General features: G+C 24.3%; 1 protein-coding gene across 1 annotated transcript in view; it reads right to left on the bottom strand.

Annotated features, from left to right (window-relative positions):
• The window catches only part of LOC142229710 (niacin transporter NiaP), a 257,106-nt gene that overhangs the window by 169,953 nt on the left and 74,419 nt on the right, over positions 1-12,734 (bottom strand). The gene's annotated exons all lie outside the window — the stretch shown is intronic.

Here is a 12,734-nt window from a genome sequence, read left to right on the forward strand (position 1 = left end):
TGTCTATAGAAATAAAATGTTGGAAAATTTTCTACAGAAATAAAATTTTAGTAACAATTTTCTATAGAAATTAAATTTTGGCAAAATTTTCTATAGAAATAAAATTTTGGCACCATTTTCTTTACAAAAAAAATTTTAGCAAAATTTTCTATAGAAACACAATTTTCGCAAAATTTTCTATAGAAGTAAATTTTTGGCACAATTTTCTAAAGAAGTAAAATTTTGGCACAATTTTCTATAGAAATAAAATTTGGCGAAATTTTCTATAGAAATAATATTTTGCCAAAACTTTCTATAGGAATAAAAATGTTGGCAAAATTGTTTATAGAAATAAAATTTTAGCAAAACTTTCTATTTCTAAAAGTTTAGGAAAATTTTCTATAGGAATAACATTTTGGTAAAATTTTATACAGGAATAAAGTTTTTGCAACACTTTCTATAGAAAAAAAATTTTGGCAAAATTTATAGAAATAATATTTTGACATTTTCTTTTAAAATACAAAATTTTCCTTAGAATTAAAATTATGGCACCATTTTATTTACAAATAAAATTTTAGCACAATTTTCTATAGAAATAAAATTTTGGCACCATTTTCTGTACAAAAAAAAATTTAGCAAAATTTTCTATAGAAACACAATTTTCGCAAAATTTTCTATAGAAGTAAAATTTTGGCACAATTTTCTATAGAAGTAAAATTTTGGTACAATTTTCTATAGAAACAAAATTTTGGCGAAATTTTCTATAGAAATAAAATTTTGCCAAAAATTTTTATAGGAATAAAAATTTTGGCAAAATTGTTTATAGAAATAATATCTAAAATTTTAGCAAAACTTTCTATATCTAAAATTTTAGCAAAATTTTCTATAGGAATAACATTTTGGTAAAATTTTATATAGAAATAAAAGTTTGGCATAATTTTCTATTGAAATAAAATCTTGGCAAAATTTTCTATAGAAATAAAGTTGTTGCAACACTTTCTATAGAAATAAAATTTTGGCAAAACTTTTGTTAGAAATAATATTTTGACAAAATTTTCTTTTAAAATACAATTTTGGCACAATTTTCTATAGAAATAACATTTTGGTAACATTTTCTATAGAAATAAAATGGGGTCAAAATTTTCTATAGAATTAAAATGTTGACAATATTTTCTATGGAACTAAAATTTTGGCAAAATTTTCTATAGAAATGAAATTTTTGCAAAATTTTTATAGAAATAAAATTTTGGCAATATTTTCTATAGAAATAAAATTTTAGCACAATTTTCTATAGAAATAAAATTTTTGGCAAAATTTTCTTTAGAAATAAAAGCACCATTTTATATACAAATAAAATTTTAGAAAAAATTTTCTATAGAAATAACATATTAGCACAATTTTCTAAAGAAGTAAAAATTTGCCACAATTTTCTATAAAAATAAAATTTTGAAAAAAATTTCTGTAGAAATAAAACTTTAACAAAATTTTCTATAGAAATAAAATTTTGACAACATATTCTATAGAAATAAAATTTTTACATAATTTTTTACAGAAAAGAAATTGACAAAATATAATTTTAATTTTGAAATGTAATTTTGAAAATGTTAAACGTTGGTCATAAATACTTATGAAAATATTTGCTATTGAAATAAAATTTTTAAAAAAATTTCTATGAAAATAAAATGTTTGCAAAATTTTTCTATAGAAATAAAATTTTGACAAAATTTTCTATAGAAATAAAATTTTGACAACATTTTCTATAGAAATAAAATTTTGACAACATCTTCTATATAAATAAAATTTTTTTTACAGAAAAGAAATTTTGGCAAAATATAATTATAATTTTGAAAATATTTTCTATAGAAAAAAAAATCTTCAAAAATTTTGACAACATTTTCTATAGAAAAAAATTTTCTATAGAAATAAAATTTTGACAAAATTTTCTATAGGAATATAGTTTTGACAAAAAAAATTAAAATAATCACAAAATTACGATCGAAAACTTCAAAAAATGATTTTTTTTAAATTTGGTACATTGAAACAAAATTTTCTATTAAGATATAGTTTTGACAAAAAAAGTTGTAAAAAATTTAAAATAACCACAGAATCACGATCGAAAACTTCAAAAAAGGAGTTTTTAAATTTGGTACATTGCGATAAATTTTTTTTTTTTCAAATTTTGGTAGATTATCCGCAATCGTGAGCTCAACTCCAATTATTTAGAATTTCTCAATTAAAAAATTTATTAAATTTTGAGATCAAAATCAATTAAATGTTTAATTCAATAAATTAGAAAATTAATTTAAATTTCAGCCTTCTAATTACCTTGCCATCGGCTACTGCTATCGCAACCCAAGTAATTCGACTGTGGATGGCAGTTTTTAGTGGAACTTTGTACGCAAAACATGATAGAGTGTACAAAAGATTCGGCCGTATTTACTTGTTTGTGTCTAATTAGTTCTTTGATTGGAGCAATTTTAATTAAAAAATTAACTATATATCGAAAAATGTATTCCCTTAAATATATAATGAATGACCTATATGGTATATGACCATTAACTCCGTCGAACTCAGCTCCGTTCTTTTGTTTAATGTCATCGTCATATAGAAAACTTAGTTTGGTGGAGATCCCCCCAATCCCCATTTACTACCTATTTCACTCACATTCATGCTTCACACTTTTGTTATTTAGTGTAATATCGCTCCCACTACTCTCATAGTTTCAAATGCTCCAATTTTAAATGATTTATAAAACTTCGACATGCAGCAAACCACAAAAAAAGATAAACGACCGAGCATTGAGTATAGTCAAATCTATTATCACAATATACATATTTCCTTATGGAAATAGACACTGCATAGACAAAGATATTTGGCATTAGCTTTAGTACAATAGGATGCATTTCAGGCTGCTGCAGTAAAAGTATCACACGAAACGTATCCCGTCCACAAATGGTAAACCATCCATCCCCAAAATCGAATGCATTCCAATGAAACTGTTGTGTTGGTGGCTAATGTGGGACATACAGAGGGAAAACTGGACAGCATGTTTTTTAATTGCTCTCTTGTGCAGTAACAAAGATGCCGACAGCATCGGAGTAAATACCAAAAATTTTCCAACCATCCCGACCAAGTAGTCATACAGCTCAGCTAGCCATATTGCCAGCCAATGAGCTAACCGAAAAAGTAAACAAAAAACGTGCATTTGTTGTTTACATTTTGTTAAAAACTTCCGTTGAGTGCGATTATTCATTTATTTCATTTTATGCCATAAAATGTTTACATTATGTGCCCCCTCCCACTCCTCCTTTTAGCTCATGCATTATTTACCTCTTCTCGTTATGCTTTTCGTTCGAACTCTACCCACTGCTCCATGATGCCGATGTTCGCCATGAGGTAGGCAGCTAAGGATGATAGGGTAAAGTAGTATCACATTTTTTGAAGGGGTCTTTTATCCATAGTCTGGTTATGAAATGGAATTTTTCATCACAGTGGAACAAAGGGAAGAAATAACAAAAATACACTATCCAGCAGATTAACACTCACCTAATATGGATCCTGGCTGTATATATTCAAAAATAAAGTTATTTGTTATGAAATTTAAGCGTTACATTGTGATTGCTTTATAGGGTCCTCAAAATTTTATTTCTATACAAAATTTTGTCAAAATTTCATTTCTATGGAAAAATTCGTCAAAATTTCATTTCTATTGAAAAATTCGTCAAAATTTTATTTCTATAGACATTTTGTCAAAGTCTTATTTCTATAGAAAATGTTGTCAAAGTTGCATGTCTATAGAAAATTTTGTCAAAAATGTATTTCTATAGAAAATTTTGTCAAAATTTTATTTCTATAGAAATTTTTGCCAAAATTTAATTTCTATAGAAAATTTTGTCAAAATTTTAGTTCTTTAGAAAATTTCGTCAAAATTTTATTTTTATAGAAAATTATATCAACATGTTATTTTTATAGAAAATTTGTCAAAATTTTATTTCTATAGAAATTTTGTCAAAATTTTATTTCTGTAAAAAATTTTATCAAAATTGCATTTCTATAGAAAATTTTATCAACATTTTATTTCTATAGAAATTTTATCAAAATTTTATTTCTATAGAAAATTTTGTCAACATTTTATTTCTTTAGAAAATTTTGTCACCATTTTAATTCTAAAGAAAATTTTGTCAAAATTTTAATTCTATAGAATTTTTTGTCAAAATTTTAATTCTATAGAATTTTTTGTCAAAATTTTAATTCTAAAGAAAATTTTATCAAATTCTTATTTCTATAGAAATTTTTATCAAAATTTTATTTCTATAGAAAATTTGGTCAACATTTTATTTCTATAGAAAATTTTATCAAAATTTTATTTCTATAGAAAATTTTGCCCAAATTTTATTTCTATAGAAAAAATTGTCAAAATTTTATTTCTATAGAAGATTTTATCAAAATTTTATTTCTATAGAAAATTTTGTCAAAATTTTATTTCTATAGAAAATTTTGTCAAAATTTTATTTCTATTAAAAATTTTATTTCAATAGAAAATTTTGTCAAAATTTTATTTCTATAGAAAATTTTGTCAAAATCTTATTGTATACAAAATTTTGTCAAAATTTTATATCTATAGAAATTTTGTCAAAATTTTATTTCTATAGAAATTTTGTCAAAATTTTATTTCTATAGAAAATTTTGTCAAAATTTTATTTCTATAGAAAATTTTGTCAAAATTTTATTTCTATTAAAAATTTTATTTCAATAGAAAATTTTGTCAAAATTTTATTTCTATAGAAAATTTTGTCAAAATCTTATTGTATACAAAATTTTGTCAAAATTTTATATCTATAGAAATTTTGTCAAAATTTTATTTCTATAGAAATTTTGTCAAAATTTCATTTCTATAGAAAATGTTGTCAAAATTTTATTTCTATGGAAATTTTGTCAAAATTTTATTTCTTTAGAAAACTTTGTCACAATTTTAATTCTATAGAAATTTTTGTCAAAATTTTATTTCTAAAGAAAATTGTGTCAAAATTTTATTTCTATAGAAAATTTTGTCAAAATCTTAATTCTAAAAAGATTTTGTCAAAATTTTAGTTCTATAGAATTCTGTGTCCAAATTTTAATTCCATAGAAATTTTTGTCAAAATTTTAACTCTATAGAAATTTTTGTCAAAATTTTAATTCTATAAAAAATTTTGTTAAAATTTTATTTCTATAGAATTCTTGTCAACATTTTATTTCTATAAAAAATTTTGTTAAAATTTAAAATTTTATTTGTATAGAAAATTTTGTCAACATTTTATTTCTATAGAAAATTTTGTCAAATTTTTATTTCTATTTGGTCAAAATTTTTATTTCGATAGAAAATTTTGCAAAATTTTATTTCTTTAGAAAATTTTGTCAAAATTCTATTTCTATAGAAAATTTTGTCAAAATTTTATTTCTATAGAAAATATTGTCAAAATTTTATTTCTATTAAAAATTTTATTTCAATAGAAAATTTTGTCAAAATTTTATTTCTATAGAAAATTTTGTCAAAATCTTATTTGTATACAAAATTTTGTCAAAATTTTATATCTATAGAAATTTTGTCAAAATTTTATTTCTATAGAAATTTTGTCAAAATGTTATTTATATAGAAAATTTGTAAGGTATCTCTTATTCTGTAGAAATTCTTTTTTAGGAAATTTTGTCAAAACTTTATTTCTATAGAAATTTTGTCAAAATTTTATTTCTATAGCAATTTTGTCAACATTTTATTTCTATAGAAAATTTTGTCAAAATTTTATTTCTATAGAAATTTTTGTCAAAATTTTATTTCTGCAGAAAATTTTATCAAAATTTTATTTCTATAGAAAATTTTCTCAAAATTTTATTTCTATAGAAAATTTTCTCAAAATTTTATTTCTATAGAAATTTTGTCAAAATTTTATTTCTATAGAAAAATTTGTGAAAATTTTATTTCTATTGAAAAATTTGTGAAAATTTTATTTCTATAGAAAATTGTGAAGTATCTCCCATTCTGCCTTTTTATCTAACATAGACTCCATATGGATTAAAAGTCTTACAGATTTTAGTAGAACTTTTTACACAATCCATGGTGGAGGGTAGATAAGATTCGCTCTGGTCGAAATGACAGTTTTCTGGTATTCACAACATGGGATCTAGAACAACTTTTTGTGGTGAATAACTTTTTGGCGGCAATCTCATTTATTATACGCCATAGACTACAAAATGATTTGTGCCACTGTCGTTGTGGCCAAAACCATCTTCCATAAGCCATCGAGCAAATGCAACAGACAATATAGTCGCTCTCTTTATGAAAATCATCAGTGAGTGGTGGCCGTTTGGGTGAAAGTCTGGGAGGCGAAAAAGGGAAATCAAAAAAAAAAACAAAAACAAAACAAAATAGCCATATCAGTTTTATATTCATTACGGATGCATATCAACATCAAAAAAGGAATGCATCAACGAAAAACAAAGCAACAACAAAAACACTAACAAGCGGTGAAACAAATTCCGAAACAACGCATAATAAAGTGAGAGACAACAAAACAAAAAAAAAAAAAAACAACAAATGGAAAACACTTTGTAAACGATGCCAAAACAAATTTACAAAAATTCACATATTTTTATGTGAGACTTGATGGATGTGGGTGGTAAAGACATTCTATTCATATGGTCCAAAATCAACCATCACCATCAATGCTATTGTTGTCATTTCCATTTTATTTTGACCAATGTTTTTTGTTTTATTTTAATTTTTGTTGATTTTTTTAGTGGCCATTTGATTATCCTTAAAACAAAACAAGTATATACAGCAGTAAGTTCGGCCGGGCCGAATCTTAAATACCCACCACCATGAACCAAATATTAGGGTTTCCTTTGAAATTGCGGGAGGGCTTGAGGACTTGAGGACACTTCCCGAAGATTAATTTAAAGAGTTCAACTTGAAGAACTATATCAGATTCTGGATTTATAAGAACCATTTTTGTTTGAGTTTTAGAGGAATCATTAACATCTCTTGTAAGTGTGCAAGAAAATTATAAAATAACGTCTTGATTTGAAATCTTAAACCTGTAGAAGTAAAATCTGGAAATTTTATATTGAGTTTCATGCAATTTTTATGATCAGTGCGCCTTCTACACCCTCAAGAAGTGAAGTTGGTCTATATGGAGGCATTACCAAATGGACCGATAAAAACTTAATCCGATACACGTTTTTGTGAGCCTAAAATACCAGAATATTTACAATTTCAGGCAAATCAGATAAAAACTACGGTTTATAGAAACCCAAGGAGTTAAATCGGGAGATCGTTCTTATGGGGGCTATACTAAAATATGGACCGATATTCACCGTTTTCGGCACACCTCTTTACGACCCGAAAATACCTCTAGAATTCCAATTTCAGGCAAATAGGATAAAAACTGCGGAGTCTAGAAGCCCAAGAAGTAAAATCGGGAAATCGGTCTATATGGGGGCTATACCAAAATATGGACCGATACTCACCATTTTCGGCACACCTCTTTATGGTCCTAAAATACCTCTAGATTTCCAATTTCAGACAAATTGGATAAAAACTACGGTTTCTATAAGCCCAAGACCCCAAATCGGGAGGTCGTTTTATATGGGGACCATACCAAAACATGGACCGATACTCACAATTTTTGGTACACGTATTTGTGGTCCTACAATACCTCTAGATTTCCAATTTCAGGTAAATTGAATAAAAACTGCGGTTTCTATAAGCCCAAGAAGTAAAATCGGGAGATCGGTTTATATGGGGGCTATGCCAAAACATGGACCGATACTCACCATTTTTGACACACCTCTTTATGGTCATAAAATACCTCTAGATTTCAAATTTCAGGCAAATTGGATAAAAACTACGAATTCTATAAGCCCAAGACCCCAAATCGGGAGGTCGGTTTATATGGGGACTATATCAAAACCTGGACCGATATAGCCCATCTTCGAACTTGACCTGCCTGCAGACAAAAGACGAGTTTATGCAAAATTTCAGCACGATTGCTTCATTATTGAAGACTGTAGCGTGATTACAACAGACAGACAGACAGACAGACAGACAGACAGACAGACGGACAGACGGACATCGTTATATCGTCTTAGAATTTCTCCCTGATCAAGAATATATATACTTTATATAGTCGGAAATCGATATTTCGATGTGTTACAAACGGAATGACAAACTTATTATACCCCCGTCACCATTCTATGGTGGTGGGTATAAAAAAACAACATAAAACTAAATTTGAATTTAACAAAAAAATTCCAACTTTAAATACAAACAATACTCTTTTGCTTTTGTTCCGATAGTCCAAACCATTTCCCTGCAATCTGATTCAAATTTCCAAATGGATCAATTATGTCAGTCTCAGCATATTTTAAATTTGATTGGAAAATGAATTTGGTGGGCAATGGTTTCTTTTGCTAGTAGTTTGCAAAGACCTACTATGTGGATTTTCCCACGATTCACTAGAATTTCAATTTATTAACGCTTGCAGCAATAAAAATTGGGTACAACAACAAAAAAATAGAAATAAATCAAATAATTGCCATTTTTATGGAAATTGCGGGAATTCGCTTTTGGAATGTGAAGCAAAAGTATTTACACACCGAGCGCACACCCACATACAAACTGAATTTTTGTCATATAGCACTTTGGAGAGTTTTTTTGTATTAAGGGAAGTGAAAATTCCAATTTGTGCGAAAAACCACATAATTGTTTACTTGAAGATAAATGAATCAATAAAGAATAAAGAGCAAACACTTCATATTTACCATTGATCACCATTATGGAGTAAAACATGAATACGAGTGCCAATGGCCAAAAGTTCGACTCGAACTAACCTTAACCCTTAAATGCGCTCTGTATCTTTTAAGACGCTTTAAAATTTTGACCGAAATCTATGTATTTAAGTTTTTTTTTATATATAAAACATCATAATTCTATTTTTAAAAATATGTTTTTCCAGAAAATTTTGTAGTACTTCTAATTAATCTGCAGTCAAACTACAAAATGAAATTTTGACTAAAAATTAAAAAAATACAAATTTGAAGTTAAATAATATTTACTAGATTTGAACGTGTTGTTCTTAAAAAAACTGTATAGTGTAAAAATATCCCTATACTCTTCTTAAATCAAATTATTAGTTTAATGCGCACTGCATTTTTGAAAAAAAAAATGTGGTATGTAGATGGTCTTTTTTACCACTTTACCTATTATCTTTGTTTCGGAGGTAAAATTAAAATTTTGACAAAATTTTCAATAGAAACAAAATTTCGACACATTTAATTTATAAATAAAATGTTGACAAAATATTCTACAGAAATAAAATTTTGACAAAATTTTCCATAGAAATAACATTTTGACAAAATTTTCCATAGAAATAAAATTTTGACAAAATTTTCTATAGAAATAACATTTTGACAAAATTTTCTATAGAAATAACCATTTTGACAAAATTTTCTATAGAAATAACCATTTTGACAAAATTTTCTATAGAAATAACATTTTGACAACATTTTCAATAGAAATAAAATTTTGACAAAATTTTCTACAGGACTAAAATTTTGACACAATTTTCTATAGAAATAACATTATGACAAAACTTTCTCTAGAAATAAAATTTTGACAAAATTTTCTATAGAAATAACATTTTGACAAAATTTTCTACAGAAATAAAATGTTGACAAAATTTTCTATAGAAATAAAATGTTGACCAAATGTTCTATGGAACTAAAATTTTGACAAACTTTTCTATAGAAATAAAATTTTGACAAGCAAAATTTTGACAAAATTTTCTATAGAAATAAAATTTTGACAAAATTTTTTCTAGAAATAAAATTTTGACAAAATTTTTTCTAGAAATGAAATTTTGACAAAATTTTCTATAAAAATAAAATTAAACAAAATTTTCTATAGAAATAAAATGTTGACACAAATTTCTATAGAAATAACATTTTGACAAAATTTTCTCTAGAAATAAAATTTTGACAAAATTTTCTCTTTTTTGACAAATGTTTCTATAGTATTAACATTTTCTATAGAAATAAAATTTTGACAAAATTTTCTACAGGACTAAAATTTTGACACAATTTTCTATAGAAATGACATTATGACAAAATTTTCTCTATTAATAAAATTTTGACAAAATTTTCTCTAGAAATGAAATTTTGACAAAATTTTCTCTATTAATAAAATTTTGACAAAATTTTCTCTAGAAATGAAATTTTGACAAAATTTTCTATAGAAATAACATTTTGACAAATTTTCTACAGAAATAAAATGTTGACAAAATTTTCTATAGAAATAAAATTATGACCAAATGTTCTATGGAAATAAAATTTTGACAAACTTTTCTATAGAAATAAAATTTTGACAAATAAAATTTTGACAAAATTTTTTCTAGAAATAAAATTTTGACAAAATTTTTTCTAGAAATGAAATTTTGACAAAATTTTCTATAAAAATAAAATTAAACAAAATTTTCTATAGAAATAAAATGTTGGCACAATTTTCTATAGAAATAACATTTTGACAAAAGTTTCTCTAGAAATGAAATTTTGACAAAATTTTCTCTTTTTTGACAAATTTTTCTATAGTATTAAAATTTTCTATAGAAATAAAATTTTGACAAAATTTTCAATGGAAATAAAATTTTCACACAATTTTCTATAGAAATAAAATTTGGACAACATTTTCTATAGAAATAAAATTTGGACAAAATTTTCTATGGAAATAAAATTTTGACAAAATTTTCTATAGAAGTAAAATTTTGACACAATTTTCTATGGAAATAAAATTTTGACAAAATTTTCTATAGAAATAAAATTTTGAAATTTTGACTAAAATTTTGACAAAATCCTCTATAGAAATAAAATTTTGACAAATTTTTCTATAGAAATAAAATTTGGACAAAATTTTCTATAGAAATAAAATTTTGACAAAATGTTCTATGGAAATAAAATTTTGACAAACTTTTCTATAGAAATAAAATTTTGACAAAATTTTTTCTAGAAATAAAATTTTGACAAAATTTTTTCTAGAAATGAAATTTTGACAAAATTTTCTATAAAAATAAAATTAAACAAAATTTTCTATAGAACAAAATATGACAAAATTTTCTAAAGAAATAAAATGTTGACAAAATTTTCTCTAGAAATAAAATTTTGACAAAATTTTCTCTAGAAATGAAATTTTGACAAAATTTTCTGTAGAAATAGCATTTTGACAAAATTTTCTATAGTAATAAAATATTGACAAAATTTTCTATAGAAATAAAATTTTGACAAAATTTTCTATAGAAATAAAATTTTGACAAAATTTTCTACAGAAATAAAATTTTGACAAAATTTTCTATAGAAATAAAATTTTGTTGTTTTTTGATTTCAGCTTGAAATCATGCATTGACTAAACTACAAGTGTAGCTTAACCAACAGAGGAAAAGAATGTTTGTCAAATTTATTTGGGCAAAGCCCTATAGACTGCAAGATGGTTGAATGGACGCACGTTTCGGAATTACCACATTCCTCCTCAGCATCCTCTACTTGCAGCAAAACTATCAACCAATTATCAGAATAAATTCAGGCAGTTCATTAAACCCAACAATGAACCACACTTGAACCTTCCGAAAAAAGGTTTTGCATGATAGCCGGCTTATGCCGAAATAAATTCGTACAAACATATCTCAGTTGGCTGGGTTTATTTTGAACATGCTTCCTCTTTTTTTCATTCGTTTTGTTTTGTTATTGTTGGTTCTGTTCTTTAGGCATTGTTGTTGTTTTCTGATTTCAGCTTAAAACCATGCATTGACTAAACTACAAGTGTAGCTTAACCAATAAATATTTCCATAGAAAATGGTATCAAAATTTTATTTCTATAGATAATTTTGACAAAATTTTATTTCTATAGAAAATTTTGTCAAAATTTTATTTCTACAGAAAATTTTGTCAAAGTTTTATTTCTATGGCAAATTTTGTCAACATATTTTATTTCTATAGAAAATTTTGTCAATATTTCATTTCCATAGAAAATTTTGTCAAAATTTTTTTTCAATAGAAAATTTTTGTCAAAATTGTATTTGTATAGAAAAGTTGGTCAAAATTTTTTTTCTATAGGAAATTTTGTCACAATTTTATTTCTATAGAAAATTTTATCAAAATTTTATTTCCATAGAATATTTTGTCGAAATTTTATTTTTATAGAGAATTTTGTCTAATTTTTTTTCTATAGAAAATTTTGTCAAAGTTTTATTTCTATAGAAAATTTTGTCAAAATTTTATTTCTATAGAAAATTTTATCAAAATTGTATTTCTATAGAAAATTTTGTCAAAATTTTATTTCTATAGAAAATTTTATCAAAATTGTATTTCTATAGACAATTTTGTCAAAATTTCATTTCTATAGAAAATTTTGTCAAAATTTTATTTCCATAGACAATTTTGTCAAAATTTTATTTCTATAGAAAATTTTGTCAAAATTTTATTTCCATAGAATATTTTGACGGAATTTTATTTTCATAGAAAATTTTGTCGAAATTTTTTATCTATAGAAATTTTGTCAAAATTTTATTTCTATAGAAAATTTTGTTCAAATTTTATTTCTATAGAGAATTTTGTCAATATTTTATTTCTATAGAAAATTATTTAAAAATATTATTTCTATAGACAATATTGTAAAAATTTTATTTCTGTAGAAAATTTTGTCAAAATTTTATTTCTATAGAAAATATTGT

Source organism: Haematobia irritans, chromosome 3 (assembly GCF_050003625.1).
Source record: "Haematobia irritans isolate KBUSLIRL chromosome 3, ASM5000362v1, whole genome shotgun sequence".
Taxonomy (NCBI): Eukaryota; Metazoa; Arthropoda; class Insecta; order Diptera; family Muscidae; genus Haematobia; species Haematobia irritans.